Source organism: Enhydra lutris, unplaced genomic scaffold (assembly GCF_002288905.1).
Source record: "Enhydra lutris kenyoni isolate GAN:26980312 unplaced genomic scaffold, ASM228890v2 scaffoldscaffold6, whole genome shotgun sequence".
Lineage (NCBI taxonomy): Eukaryota > Metazoa > Chordata > Mammalia > Carnivora > Mustelidae > Enhydra > Enhydra lutris.
In genome coordinates, this window is record NW_019154090.1 from 15,609,385 (window position 1) to 15,624,978 (window position 15,594).

The following is a 15,594-nucleotide window of genomic DNA, read 5'->3' on the forward strand; positions in this document are numbered from 1 at the left end:
ACCACCACCACCACCACCACCACCAGCATCACCACTACCACAACCACCACCACCACCACCAATACCATCACCATCACCACCACCAATACCAACACCACCATCACCAACATCATCATATTATTGCAACAAATACTTAACAGTTGTTTACTACGTGCCAGGCACTGTTCTAAGCACTCTGCATACACTGAATCCTTATTTACCCCTCACAGTCTAGGTACCACTGTGACCATCGCTTCACAAATAAGGAGACTGAGGCACACTGAAGCTAAGGAAGTTACCAAGTCACACAACTAGTAAACGGCAGAGTGGGAATTCAAACACAGGCAGTCTAGTTCCAATTTGGTGACTTGAATCCCTACACTCAAACTCCCTAAACCCACACAGGGTTAAGAGCTGCGGTGTGCTGGTGCGGTGGAGCGGGGCTGTCCAACGGAAGTTTCTGCAATGATGGGAATGTTCTGGACCTGAGCTGTTCAACACAGTAATCGCTAGTCACACGTGACTCTTGAAACTGAAATTTTAATGTAATTTAAATTAACTAAAATTTAAACAGCCACATTTGCCTAGTGGCTATTGTATCGGACAGCATAGTACAGAGTTGTTTACTGGCCAATAACATTCAAAGGACCATGGGAATTAAACACTACATTTTATAGTGAAAAAGTGAAGAGGATCTGTTAATCTAGCATCTTTTACGTGGAGATGAAGAAGCTTCTATTGTTTATTAACGGACATGAAAAGATACTCAAGATGCTGTTAAATGGAAAACATGAATTATAACACATGTAGAATATGATCTCATTATTTGATTAAAAAGTCATAAATAGACAGTAAACATATACAAAACTGTGGTTTCTGGGATGCCTGGGTGTATCGGTGGGTGAAGCAGCTGCCTTGGGCTCAGGTCATGATCTCAGGATCCATGCATCAGGCTCCCTGCTCAGTGGGGAGTCTGCTTCTCCCTCTCCTTTCGCCCCTCCCCCTGCTCCTGAACACGCATGCGCACTCTCTCTCTTGCGCTTGCTCTCACACTCAAATAAATAAATAAAAAAACAACAACAACAACTGTGGTTTCCTCCAAATGAAAGGTACAGTGGAGATCGCTGGCTGCCTTCTTTGATAGGCACTGCACGTTGCAAGGCCAACAGCCATTTCCCTTTCTTCCACAGCAACAAAATCCCTAGGTGGCCGGAAACAGTCATGGGTCCAGTTGAGAAACTACCTTCACCAGCACCCCTCGCCTATAAGAAAGGACAATTAAGATGCAAACTGGATGTTCTGGTTGGGACTTCCAGTACTTTAACGCACGTCCTTTTGGCTTCTCCTTTCCTACTTCTTCCTGCTTTGAGGAAGGACTGTTTGGTTAGAGCCAGAAACCCACTGGTGACCACAAGGTGACCATGAGAATGACCACCACGTGATACAGATGGTGAAGCAGAAAGAAAGAGAGGTATAGACGGCCTGATGGCACTGTGGAACCGCCATGCCAGCAGCAGACTGCCTACTCTGGACTAATGTTTTTTGAAAGAAAAATAATTTATCTCATTTAAAGCGCTGTTAGCAGCAGCCAACAATAATTCCTAACTAACCATTCTCAGAGGCCATTCCTCATGCTCACAGAGAAACATCCTAATAGCAACACAGTTCTGTTCCTGACTGACCTAAAGATAATGTTGTATCTTGTAATGTTGCCCCTTGTAAATAACTTGTTGCCCCTTGTAAATAACTTGTTTAAGAACCAAGCCTAAGCCCAAAGGCATCGCATTGCCCCGGTGACAGGACTTGGTTTAAGAATGGGCCCATGAGCCAACGCAGGCCAGTGAGATTCTAGGATTAGTATTCTGGGACCTTCTGAGAAAAAGTCTCACTTAGGAGAACAGATGAAGAAAGAATCTTTCAATTCCTTTGGTGGGTTCATACATGGACCCATGGGGCCCAGAACTGCCACAGCTATTTTGCTGCTGGTCTAAGGATGGAGCCAATGACCTGAGGAGGGCACAGCCAAGACAATCTCAGCGAAAGAACCCTGGCAATGGGTTAAGTTCATGCTGAAGTCTGTCCTTCTCTGGAACAAATACAACTTATGTGAGCCAAAAAATATCCATACTCTGAAAAGATCATCTTAGAGGCAATAGAATAGGTACTTAGAGTTATTCAAATACGGTGAGAAGGTCAGGTCTTCCCCAGGGGCCTGCCAAGTTAGCCACTGGGTCTTCAAAATATTTCTGCACCTTTTCCATAGCAGGCCTAATAAAGAAGTTATTATATGGTAAGTTTTTGTTCTTCTACAGGCTTTTGCAAAAAAGGTACTAAATAAATGCTCCTGTTTCAAAGGCCTCATAATAAGGACAACAGTTAACATTTATTTGTCAACTACTTACTACTTGCCAGGCTTTGTGCTGGGCGGTTTATCTCATGCAGTCCTCAGGAGACAAGGAACTCTTGTTCTATCCATTTACAAATGAGGAAATGCTGAAGCTCAGAAAGGCTAAGTAACTTGTGTAGGAAAGTAGAAAGTGCCTAGGCCAGGATTTGAAGTCACGTCCAAAGGATTCCAAGGCCTCCTCACCATGACTTTGTACTGCTGCCTCAGGATACATAAAAGCACATCTAGGATTTCCCCAAGACTGTACTATTTTAAAATATGCTGTTCTCTAGGGGCGCCTGGTTGGGTCAGTTGGTAGAGTACACGACTCTTGATCTCGGGGTTGTGAGTTCAAGGCCCATGTTGGGTGTAAAGATTACTTTAAAAAAAATCTTAAAAAAAAAAAAAAAAGGATGCTGTTCTCTTGATCCTGTGAGTACACTATACTCATCAAACCAATTTTTTGGTTTGGAAAATATGGCCATATGGACCACATGTAACATGCAGAGATCATTAAGAACCACTAAATGTGAAACCCTGCACATACAAAAAAGCAATATAATTACATATGTTTAACGGATGTTGAAAGTAGAATGAGACCACCAACTTTTCTCTGTTTTAAGTGTCCTTTTGGTGATTCGCAGAAGCACACATTAAGTAGGTTTGTGGACATGGGAATGGCAGAATTGAAGATAACTCATACTTATTAAGCCCCTTCTAGTGGCCAGATTTTATGTAATGGTTAATTCTCGAAAGATCTCATAAGATATTTCACTGATAAGGGAACCAAGATTTTGCCTGATCTGCCTGAAACCCAAGTTGTTGTTCTTCCCACTATATAACTCTGCATTCCTATAAGCACTAGCATTTCCCAAATGTTGACTAGGAGAGAACAGTGACTCTGAAGCCACAAGAAACCTATGCCATTTTATTGGCTTCTCCCTGGAAATATTATTTTAATTAAGTTTCAGTGACTTTCAATCATGGTGTCTTTAGCTTTAATAGATTATCCATAAGAAAATAGCCCAAGTTGAAAAGATCTAATACATCAAGTTTTAAGCAAGGATATAGGTATATAGGTTTATACAGATAAACAGACTTAAGATAATACATATAGTATTTCTTTTCTTAGGCAGTAAAATACAAACAGAAAGCAGTAAAATGCTAAACTTCAGTACAAATATTCAAAAAGTACATTGGCCACAGACAATCCCTCAAACAAAACAAAATAAAACACACCCACCTGAGGGGCACCTGGGTGGCGTAGTCGGTTATGCATCTAACTCTTGGTTTCAGCTCAGGTCATGATCTCAGGTCTGTGAGACTGAGCCCCACATGGGGCTAAGCACTCAGCACAGAATCTCTTAAGGTTCTCTCTCCCTCTCCCTTTGCTCCCCCATGTGTGCTCTCTCTTTCTCTCCCTCTCTCTCTTAAAGATTTCATTAGAGAGAGAGAGTAAGCAGGGTCTGTCTCTCTCTAATAAATAAATTTTTTAAAAACCTACCCAAATTGGCCTCATATACAACTAATGTTATCATATTGTTTATGAAAACTTAGGAGTTATATTTTTAAATGACACGTGTATGATACTCTCATTTTCCAAGCAGCTGGGGCACCTGGGTAGCTCAGTTGGTTAAGCATCTGCCTTCAGCTCAGGTCATGATCACAGGGGTCCTGGGTTCCAGACTGCATTGGGCTCCCTGCTCAGTGGGGAGTCTGTTTCTCCCTCTCCCCGCTGGCTTGTGCTCTTTCTCGCTCTCTCTCTCTCTCTCATACACAAATAAATAAAATTAAAAAACAAAACAAAACAAAATACCTCATCTTCCAAGCAGCTGAAATCCCCAAAGAGAGAAAGTTAGAGCACAGAAGAAGTCTTTATTATTACTTTGATAAAAATAAAAATTAAAAACAAAAAATGGCTTTAGGTGCAATATATTTTGCTCCATTTTTTTGTACAAAAGTTGCTGATCACCTGCCTACCTCCCCAAATTCTACCACTTTCAGAGTCATCCCAACTAGGTGCCAGTTCCTCTCTAATATCTTGTAGCCATTAGTTGTCCCCAGCCAAAGGAGAATGCTCATCATTTTTGTAATTAGAAGGGAGTGTCAGCAGTCCATATAGAAGCAAAGGCAGCAGCTGAAAAAATGAAACCAAGTAGGCGGTAGCAAGAGGCTTATCCATTTTACATTGTGAGACATATTTTGGAAATAACAGACACACAGATCGACAGAAGAGAATAGAGAGTCCAGAAATAAACCCATACATATATCAATTAATTTGTGACAAGGAGCTAAGAATATACAATGAGGAAAAGGATGGTTTCTTTAAGAAACGATGTTGGGAAAACTGGGCAGCCACAGAGAAAAGAATAAAACTGGACCACTTAAACCATACACAAGGATCCATTCAAAATGGAATAAAGATTTGAACATAAGACCTAAAACCAGAAAACTCCTAGAACATAGGTGAGCTCCTTAGCATTGGTCTTCGGCAATGATTTTTTTTTAGATGTGACACCAAAAACAAAGGGAACAAAAGCAAAAATAAACATGGGGGACTATATCAAACTAAAAAGCTTCTACACAGCAAAGGAAACCATCAACAAAACTAAAAGGCAACCTACAGAATAGGAGAAAGTATTTGCAAATCGTATATCTGATAAAGGGTTAATATCCAAAATACACAAATAACTCACACAACTGAATAGGAAACAAATGCAAACAATCCAATTAAAAAGTAGGCAGAGGATCTGAATGGACTTTTTTCCAAAGAAGACATTTACAAATGGCCAAAAGCTACCTGAAAATGTACTGAGCATCACTAATCACCACGGAAATGCAAATCAAAACCACAATGAGGTATCACCTCATACCTACTGGGACGGCTTTTCGCAAGAAGACAACAGATATTAAGTCCTGGCAAAAATAAGGAGAAAAGGAAACCCTTTACACTGTTGGTGGGAATGTAAATTGGTACAGCCACTATGGAAACACTATGGAAGTTTCTCAAAAAATTAAAAATAGAACTACCATATGATCCAGGAATTCCACTTTTGAGTGCTGATCTGAAGGAAATGAAATCTCTATTTTGAAAAGATATCTGCACCTTCCATTTTCACTGCAGCATTATTTACAATATCCAAGACATGGAAACAACCTAAGTGTCCACTGACAGAAGACTAGATAAAGAAGGGGCGCCTGGGTGGCTTAGTCGCTTAAGCATCTGCCTTCATCTTGAAGTCCTGGGAATCTGCTTTTCCCTCTCCCTCGGCTCCTCCCCATGTTCGTGCTCTCCTGCTCACTCATTCCCTCACTCTCTCAAATAAACAAATAAAATCTTAAAAAAAAAAAAAAAAGGAATAAAGAAAATGTGGTGCATATACACAATGCAGTATTATTCAGCCTCAAAAAAGAAGAAAATGCTGTCATTTGCAACAACAAAGATGGACCTTGAGGGCATAATGGTAAGTGAAACAAGCCAGAGAAAAACAAATACCACGTGATCTCATACCTGAAAGTTGCTAAGAGACTAAATCTTAAAAATTCTCATCACAAGAAAAACAAAACAAAAATCTTGTAACTGTGTGTTGATGGACGCTCACTAAATTTACTGTGGAAATCATTTCACATATTAATCAAATCATTATGTTGCTTTCCTAGAATGAGTACAATGATACACATCAATTCTATCTCAACAATAACAAAAGAATCCTTGTAATATAGCTTTAATCATTTCTGGAATAAGGAGAGATTAAAAATAGACGAAGTAAAACGGGTTCATTATTTTAAAAGGAAGATAATAACAGCTAATATTTACCAAGTGGTTCTCATAGGAAGGCTGTGCTAAGTGCTTTTACTACTTACTGTGCTCAGTGCTTTAACTACATATTCAATCTTTATAACAATTCCGTTCAGCGGGTACTATTATTAAGGAACTCACTCAGCATTCACATTTATTCAGAATATTTCCAGGATCCAGTAAACGCATGAAATTTATTTCTCCCACTTAGGGCTGATTCGGAGCAACTTACTCCCTGAACCTCAGTCTCCACAGCTTTAAGATGTTAGCTGTATACTCTAGTCCAACATCTGCATTTCCTAATCCCGTATTACACTGTCACTAAATATCCCATCTGCCCATGTCCTAAGCCAATTCCAGTCAAAGTCCGAATAGTATTAGGGCTATCTTTGTTACCAAAATGTGCATGGGAGATCTGGCTGCCTTACCCCACCCCCATGCCTCAGAAGCCAGTCAAAGGGCTTGTCAGTTTCTCCACCTGCCCAGTCCTGATGTCTTCACCCTTTCTAACCAACTCATGTGGCTGAGGCTTCAGCATGACTTTTTTTTTTAAGATTTTAGTTTTAAGTGGTATCTACCCCAACATGGGGCTCGAGCTTACAACCTGTTTAAGAGTCCCAAGCTCCACTGACTGAGACAGCAGGTTCCCCCTCCAGCATGACTTTTAAGGATGCCAGGGCTGACTGGAAGCAACTACATTACCCTCAAGGGTAGAGGAGAATATATTAAAAAAAAAAAAAAAAAAATCCCTGAAGAGTTCACATTTCTTCAGCTTGAATACTAGAGGATAGGTCACTGGGGTAATGTAATTTTGGTGAACTGGCAGTCACCCAAAAAAACCTTCAGAGGAAATTCTAAAATCAATCAATATACTGTACTATTTCATAAGCAGTATGCTGGAACATAATTGAATCCTTGACTGAGAAACCTGCCATGTCTCAGGGCGGTCATCTGAACACTCGAACAATGTGGTTTTGACCAAGACCTCAATAGGAATTACATTCTATACCATGGCTCAGACATACCTAAAAAGAGCTGAAACAAAAAATTTACAAATCAAAGGTTACTCTTACTATATAAGATGCACTCTGAATTTTTTGTTGTTGTTCTTTCTAGTCTGGTTTTTCATTAAAAAAAAAAAAAAAATGCTGGAACGTCTCCCCCCAAATAATTCTTTACCATACTAATGTGTAACAATGTGTGGTTTAAAAGCCACTGGTATAGGCAGCCTTTCCACCGCACCCCGTAGTTTTGCCAACATGTAACACCGACCTAGGAATGCAATGTTATAAGCAACCACTACTGGACATAGCATATGGGCTCTATTTGTTAACAAAATGCATTAAGCTGAATTATTAATTGAGGGATTCTTCTCCACCTATCAGAGCAGCGAATATGGGACAGTGTGCAAAACATTCCTCTAACAAGGAGACAGTGGGATTTACCAGAGCGTATGACTTGGCATCAGAAAACCTAGGTTCATTTTCCAACCCCTAAAGAAATAATAGATCAGGACAATGACCATTAATAGACGCTAAAACCATTCTGTAAAAGACTGATGAGAGACTTATAATGGGTGGACCATGCTAACAATACCTGAACCCCCGATCAATCTTAAAATCACACCCAATGAGAAAACTAGACTTTGTTGCCTGCTGATGAGATACACAGCACCACCTATAAAGTTTAACAGCCACAAAAATAAAGGGAAGGGAGGACACATTAAAGGGATGCGATCAGGCAAATCCAGAACGTAAGAAGTTGTACAGGACAAATAACCTGTTTTTTTCAACAAATAATAGGCAAGGAGGAAAACAAAAAGAGGAGAAATTGCTATAAATTAAAAGACTTAAGAGACAACCAACCAGATGTAATAGGTGGACCTTGTTAGGATCCAAATTTAAATAAGCCAGTTGTAAAAAGACATTTATGAGAGAGTTGAGGAAACTGACTACCAAATAAATATTATTTTTTAGGAATTACTACTGTTCATTTTTCATGTGTGATAGTGGTATTGTAATGATAGAGAAAAAAGGAGGGGAGGAAAAGTCCTTTCTCTCTTAGACGCATATTGAGGCATTTACATATAAAATGACATATTGGCTAAGATTTCCCTTAAAATAATTGGTGCAAAAAAAATCCAAGGGAGGAAGCGGGTGGGCATTATAGATGAAATAAAACTAACCATATGCTGAGAACTACTGGGTATGAGTATACTGGTATTTATTAACTATTCTTTGTTCTTTTGTAAATGTTTAAAATTTTCCATAATAAGAAACTATAGGGGTGCCTGGGTAGCTCAGTGGGTTGGGTCTCTGCCTTTAGCTCAGGTCATGATCTCAGGGTCCTGGGATCTAGCCAGCATCGGGCTCTCTGCTTAGCAGGGAGCCTGCTTCCCCCTCTCTCTCTGCCTGCCTCTCTGCCTACTTGTGATCTCTCTGTGTCAAATAAATAAATAAAATCTTTAAAAAAAAAAAAAAAGAAAGAAAGAAACTATAATATATAAAGAAAAGAAAACCTGGATTCAAACTCCAGGGTTTAGTAGATGTAGGACTTTGGAGGTCTCTTGAATCCTTTGATCTTCAATTTTGTCATCTGAAAATGGGATGATAATCCTTGCCTCACACAATTGTTAGGAGGAAAGAAATGAGATCATGGGTTCACCTCTTTTGAAAATCCAGCCCTTACTGATGACAGTTTTGTCAGAGTAGAAATAGGTAATTGGCTGAGTCTGTTAGAATTTTCCAGAATTTTTGTTTTGTTCTATCTCCTTAATATAACAGTGTTTGCTGAACACTGGCCCTTTTCTCCCAAAGGAGAGTCAAAACTTATTAGCAATATATCGAAGTTCTCTAACGAGTTGTTTTCATTTCTTGTTTACTTCCCCAATTATTCATACTTCCTCTGCTAAAGGTAGAAAATAAATTTACAGGAGACTGTGTCATTGAGATAAAACAGAACACAATTAGAAATCAATGTAATCTACACGGCCCTTTGTTTAAAATATTCCAGGTGCTTTTAGGAGAGTAGATATATATCTTTCAGCACCAATGCTTCATCTTAAATAAAAGGAAATAAGGAGAGGTCCAAGCCTAAGTCACACAAAGGGAAACTTGGCACTATCTGGCTTCAGCCTGCAGAATGGGTTGGAGGGAATCAGGGTGATCTTTCTATAACCCAGTTCCGATTAAGTCATTTCCCTTCCTTTCAATGGCTTCCCTCTGCTTTCAGGAAAATGTCCAAATTCCTAAACAAAGGCTCAGGTGCCTCTCCAGCCTGACATCCTCCCTTTTGCCTTTAGTCTAAGCCCCTCCGAGACTGATGTCCCTTCTTACCACTGGCACGGTCAGTCTTCCACTCTCCTCTCCTATACCTTCTAGTTAATTCTCCTGAAATGTCTCTCAAATCTGCCCTCTCCATTCCATTCCTGCTTCCACTGTCCATGATCAAGGACCCCCCCTTATTTTTTTTGCCTTTACTACCCCATTTCCCCAAACAGGACATATCCTTATTGCTTTTTCTGATTACAAAAGCAATTCATGCTCATAAAAAAAGAAAAATAAGGCAATAAGGAAAGGAATAAAAGTCTTCCCATGATCTCCTGACACAACATACAGAACTTCTCTTTCTAGTACACTCCTGTTTAAAGCACCATTACTGACAACAGCCAAAAGGTAGAAAAAACCCAAGTGCCCATCTGTGGAATGGATAAACAAAATGTTTATACATACAATATATATACAACATGTATATATACCTACAATAAAATATTATTCAGCCTTAAAAAGGGACAAAATCTGACACAGGCTACAACACAGATGAACTTTGAGAACATTATGCTAAGTGAAATAAGTCAGTTCCAAAAAACATATTATATGATCCCATTATATAAAGTATCTAGAGTAGTCAAATTCATAGAAACAGAAAGTGGAAGGATGGCTGTCAGGGCTTGGGGGACAGGGCGGTAAATGAGAAATTCGATGGATATAGAGTTTCAGTTTTACAAGAAGAAAGAATTCTGGAGATCTGTTGTACAACAATGAGAATATCCTTAACAGTACTGAACTGTACACTTAAAAATGTTTAAGATGGTAAATTTTATGTTATGGGTATTTTACCACAATAAAAAATTAAAAAAATTTTTTTAAAGAACTAACCTTTCTACATATTTTTCCTATAAATGTGTATCTATACATTTAAAAAAAACAAAAATGAGAACACAACTGTACCATAATGAGCTTGTCACATTAAACCATAAGATGTAGACATCTTTCTCATGTATATAGCTCCCACCTCATTCTTTTTTAATGGCTGATAGTATATATATGACTGCACCATAATTTAACCAGTCTGTCTGCAGCTTTTCATATAATAATAACATCACAGTCAACATCTTGCATATTTTCTCATGTCTTATGATAGACATTTTTTTTTGGTTTTGTTTTTTTTTAAATGTGCCCTGTTTCTGGTATCAACACCCTGAGTTTCCCAAACAAAAATACCTCCTCCTTAACCAAACACCCATCTGTATCCAGTGTCCTCCCCTCGAGCCACTCCTGTTCTCTGTGTAGCTAGTATGGGAACATTTATTTGAAAGTCTGTTCCCAGGTATTTATTTTTCATGTTGTCATTCCCATGTCTCCTACAGTTACATTTTGTGACTATTACTATTACTATTCTATAAAGCTATTGCTTTTTGTCTACGTTCTACTTGCTTGTTTACTTAACCTCATTATACCTAATTATTTTTAACTTAATTCTCTTGAATCTTCTCAGCAGGTCACAGGTAGACAATATATTGTCCACACAGTGATTAAGAGTAAAAGCTCTGGGCTCAGGAGGCAGACCTGGATTCAAATCCTATATGACCTGGAGTAAGCATTTTTTTTTTTTAAGATTTCATTTATTTATTTAATTGACAGAGAGACAACAAGAGAGGGAACACAAGCAGGGGGAGTGGAAGAGGGAGAAGCAGGCTTCCCGCTGAGCAGGGAGCCAGATGCGGGGCTCAATCCTCCTGGGCTCCTGACGTGAGCCAAAGGCAGACGCTTAATGATTGAGCCACCCAGACGCCCCTGGAGTAAGCATTTTACACCTCAATTTTCTCACCCATAGACTGGGAATCCTATTAGAGGTTATCTCACAGGATTGTTGTCAAGATCATATTATTAAAGGAGACAAGTACACGAAAAGCACTTAACACATATTAGTTCAATAAGTGTCTACTATCTGACAATAATGAAAATATAACTTTCCCTCCACACTTACTTACACCTTTTATTTATTTTTTGTTGTTGGATTACACGGATGCACTCCTTGTCGGCAACTGCCTTGTTTCTGGAGAAGCCGTCAGGCTCCTCATGAAGGATCTGTGCTGTAGACATCACCCACTCTTTCCTCCTCAGGAAAGGACTGCCATCGTTTTGCCCCTTTCATCTGGATTTTCTCAGCCTTTCCTCTCACTATTGGCTCTTTGCCATCAGCCTTTAAATCTGCTCACGTCTCTCTCGTGCTTAAGACTCCACCTTATTCCCGTCGCTCTCCATCCTTCTCGCTCTCCCTTCACAGTCTAACTCCTTCGAGCTGCCTACACTTTGTCTTTACTTTCTCACATCCCACTCTCTCCTCATCCCACTGATATATTACACTGAACCTTTGGGAGCTGCCGATATTCTAGATTCCACCCCCACCACTTCACCAAATCTGCTCAATTAGGTCCCCAGTGACCTCCATATTCATCTACCCGAAAGACACGTTTTAATGTTTAACTTCTTTTACTTGAAACCTAAGCAGCATCCAGCAAAATTAACCTCTTCCTTCGGCTTTCCTCACTGCATTCTCCTAGTTTTCCTTCTACTTCTCTAGTCATTCCTTCTGAGTATAATCTAAGTGAATTCTTCTTCCAATTCCGAGAGTGTGCAACACAGTGGCCTTGAATGATCTAGGCCTTTCTTTTTTTCTTCTTTTCTCTTTTTTAAAATTTCTTCCAATATTAAGTTCCAGCTGTACCAGATTCATATCTGTACCCCACGAATGTACCTTGGAACGTGTTTGGAATGCACGCCATGAGGGCAAGGATCTGAGTCCTTACTGCTCCCACAATGCCTGGCACATAGCAGGCGCTCAGTAAATAAATAAATATTTTAAGAAATATTTTTTTGAATCGCCATAAATGAATGGCTGCAGTGTGAAAAACAGATTGGAGGCATGAAGACCACGAGAGAACAGCAACAACAAAAACCCCTGGAACCCTGATCTTTCAAAACCATACCTCTGATCAAACACATGCAACATACACACACTGCCTGCCTAAAATCCTTGATGACTCCCCAATGCCCCCAAGCTAAAATCCAAACTCTTCGAAACTTACAAGGAGATACAAGGAAAGTCTTTCGGAAGGGGCACCTACTTCTCTCTGAAACATAGTCTAGTCAGACCACTTCAGCTTCTTGGAGTCAGTCTCTACCCAGCCTATGAAATCCTTGCCAAGGCCCAATAAGCCTGCACTCTATCCCTTGGGCTTTGCACATAAGGCTCTCTCTGCCTAGAACATTGTGCATTTCACCAGCCTCACCTGGCCAATACACCACCAGCCTTCATGTCTCATTTTGAAAGTCATCTTTTAGAATCTCCCTTTGACCCCCCTCCCTAGCTTCAGCCCCTGAAATCTACGTAAAATGCCTTCTCTAAGCGTTCAGTCCCCTGTAAGTCCAAAACCATGGCTCAAATCGCAATGAATTCTTATTTCTACTGTAAAACTAGAGCTCCCTGACGACAAGATACCTCACTCACTTTACCCCTGGCAATCACCCCAAGCCCTGCCATACAATAAATACAAGCTCAGTGATGGACTTCCTTGTAGTAGTTGTAATGATAAAAGCTCCAAGATACGGAGGACTTACCTGCAAAGGTTTTAAATATAATTTGCCTTATAAGACAACCATTATCATGCCCATTTAGCAGATGGGAAAACTGATGCACAATGAAGTCAATCCTCTCTGGTCCCAGAAGAGTCGCACGGACACACATTTTCTGCGGTTTTGAGTTATTCCCCGAGCCCCAAACAAGGGGGGGGGGTTCTTTTTTTTTTTCTTCCTTTCTTTTTTTTTCTTTCTTTCTTTCTTTCTTTTTTTTTTTTTAAGAAACTTTCTGTTAAAGCCATGCAATGGGCCCCAAATAAGCAAACAGCCTAAAGCGCACACCAAGCCAGTGCCGAGCGGGGTTAAAGAGCAGGAGGGGGCGCCGCCCGGGAGCCGCGGAGGGGATAAAGCTCTGGCCGCAGCTTCCCTCCCGCGGGTCCCCCGCGCCCGAGCGCCGGCCTGCGGCGACGAGTCGACGCCGGGGCGGCGCGTTTGGGTCGCGACTGCCCGCTCGGCCCTGCTCACCTGCAGTTCCGCCGCCTCGCCGAGCCCGGGCCGCCGGCCCGCAGCGCCTCCGCCGGGCTGCTTGGCGCCCGCAGCGCTCAGCGGAGCGCGTTGCCTTGGCGACCGGAGCTGCCGAACTCCCGCGGCGGGCGCTACGGCGGCTCGGAAGGGACCGGGAGAGTTCGCGTCCCGTTCTGCGGCCTCCGAGCGGCGGCAGAAGGGAAAAGGAGGGGGGAGTCGGGGTCCTGAGCCGCCAGGGACCAAGGTGGGGTTTGGCAGCCTGGATCTTGGCCCCGGGAGAAGGGGAAAGGAAAGGAATACTGAGGGGAACGGGGGCAGCAGGGCGGGGGAGGGGTGGGGACTTGTACCTCGGAGCCTGCCTTTGCCTCAGTTTCTCTCTCTGTAACCAGATACGGAACCGTTCGAGAAGAGAACAGGGCCATAGGCAGAAGCTTGCTAGCCTGGGACTATTTAAAGTCGAGAAAACTGATGTGGGAGGAGTGACAGATGCATTTCCATTTAATCTCAGACGGGGACGTGTGGCAAAGAATGAATAAACTTGTTTATTGGGGCTCAAGGTGAGAATTAGATCATCAGATCTCATTTCAATATGGCAAGTTTACTTTAGCTCCTGACCAGCAATTATACCTCTTGAAATAATCCTGCAGATATACTGGAAGGTGAGCACAAAGGATATCCATTGCTCCCATAAAATGAATAACTACAAGCAGGAATTAAGAGAGACTAAAGAAAGTAGGTACAGATGTGGCTATAGTTTCAGTAAAGACCCATCTTCAAGCTATGCTTACATGAGTGGTCTGACTAGTCTTGTCTTTGCTTCTACTCTTACTTCCAGCCTTACCCAACCCTGCCCCCAGTCTGTTTTCCACCTTGCAGCCAAAATGTCCTTTTTAAAATACGAGCCTGATCATGTCCTTCCTCTGCTCAAAACCTTTCAACACTTATCCCTGTGTCACATTCAGAATAAAATCCAGAGTAGTAACCACGTTCAGCTTCATCTGTCATCATTCTCCCTCTTGTTCATACTCCAGACACACACTGGCCTTGTTTTTAGGTAAAGCATGTGTTTAAACAGACACACACACACACACACACACACACACACACACACTACACAGAAATGGTGTCATTTAGAATTCCCAAATGGTGCTCAATACGTAATCTAATTGCAGTTTCAACCTCCCCCAGAGATATAGTCTTAACCAGTCAGCCAGGAATTTTTCAATCCTCACGGAAGTGTCTGCCACCTGCGCCCTTTCCATCCCCCAAAGAAGGACAAGGTAATCTGCATAAGACAACAGGCTTTCCCCTTAGAAAATGGCCTTGCCTAGAACAATCCTTTTCTTTTACTAATGACGTTCTCGCTCTCACTCTCCTTCCATAAAAGTTTCCATGTTGTTTAACTCCTTGGGAGTGCCTTTCTACTTGCTAGATGGGTGCTCCTGGATTGATGAATCTCTTAATAAAGCCAATTAGATCTTCAGATGTACTTTGGTTGAATTTTGTTACTTACTACGTGCTTCTGTTTCATGGCTTTTCCTCTTGCTGTTCCGCGTTAGGACCACTCTTCCTCCAGACAGTGCTGCAGCTTGCTTTCCCATTTCTTTAGTATCTCTGTTCAAGTATCGGATCTTCGAACACACCTGCCCTGACTACTCTGTTTAAGCAGGGCCCCACCAACTCTGTGTTCTCCTCACCTCTTTGCCTACTTTTCTTCACAGCTCTTGTCAGTATCTGACATATTTATTACTTGTCTTTTTTCATTACACTGGAAGCTCTTCTAAGGGCAGGCATTTTGTTTTGTTCCTGTGGAGGCCGAGAAAATTAAGGCCATCCCACCTCAGGTTTAGCTGATGTGGGAAATAGAGGCAGAAGAAAATCATTCAAATTCCTTACCTACTGACAAGCCCTTGAAACAGACAGAGTGGCTCTCCCCTGGGGACTTAACTGCCCTCACCTTGAGGTTTTGCTAAGGACAGTCCTAGCCTGACTGACCCCCTACCCCGACAGGTCCCACCAGGATTCCCATATCCTGGTGGATTCCT

General features: G+C 41.4%; 1 protein-coding gene across 2 annotated transcripts in view; it reads right to left on the reverse strand.

Moving 5' to 3' along the window:
• Window positions 1–13,588, reverse strand: part of LOC111141393 (cAMP-dependent protein kinase inhibitor gamma) — a 96,705-nt gene extending 83,117 nt beyond the window's left edge. The window contains exon 1 of one of the 2 annotated variants that reach the window (XM_022493906.1): window positions 13,550–13,588. The gene's annotated coding sequence lies outside the window, so the exon portion shown is untranslated. Of the gene's footprint in view, window positions 1–13,066; window positions 13,084–13,549 lie in introns of those variants that run through there. The other variant, XM_022493907.1, reaches the window with a different exon arrangement.
• Between the last annotated feature and the right edge of the window lie 2,006 nt (window positions 13,589–15,594).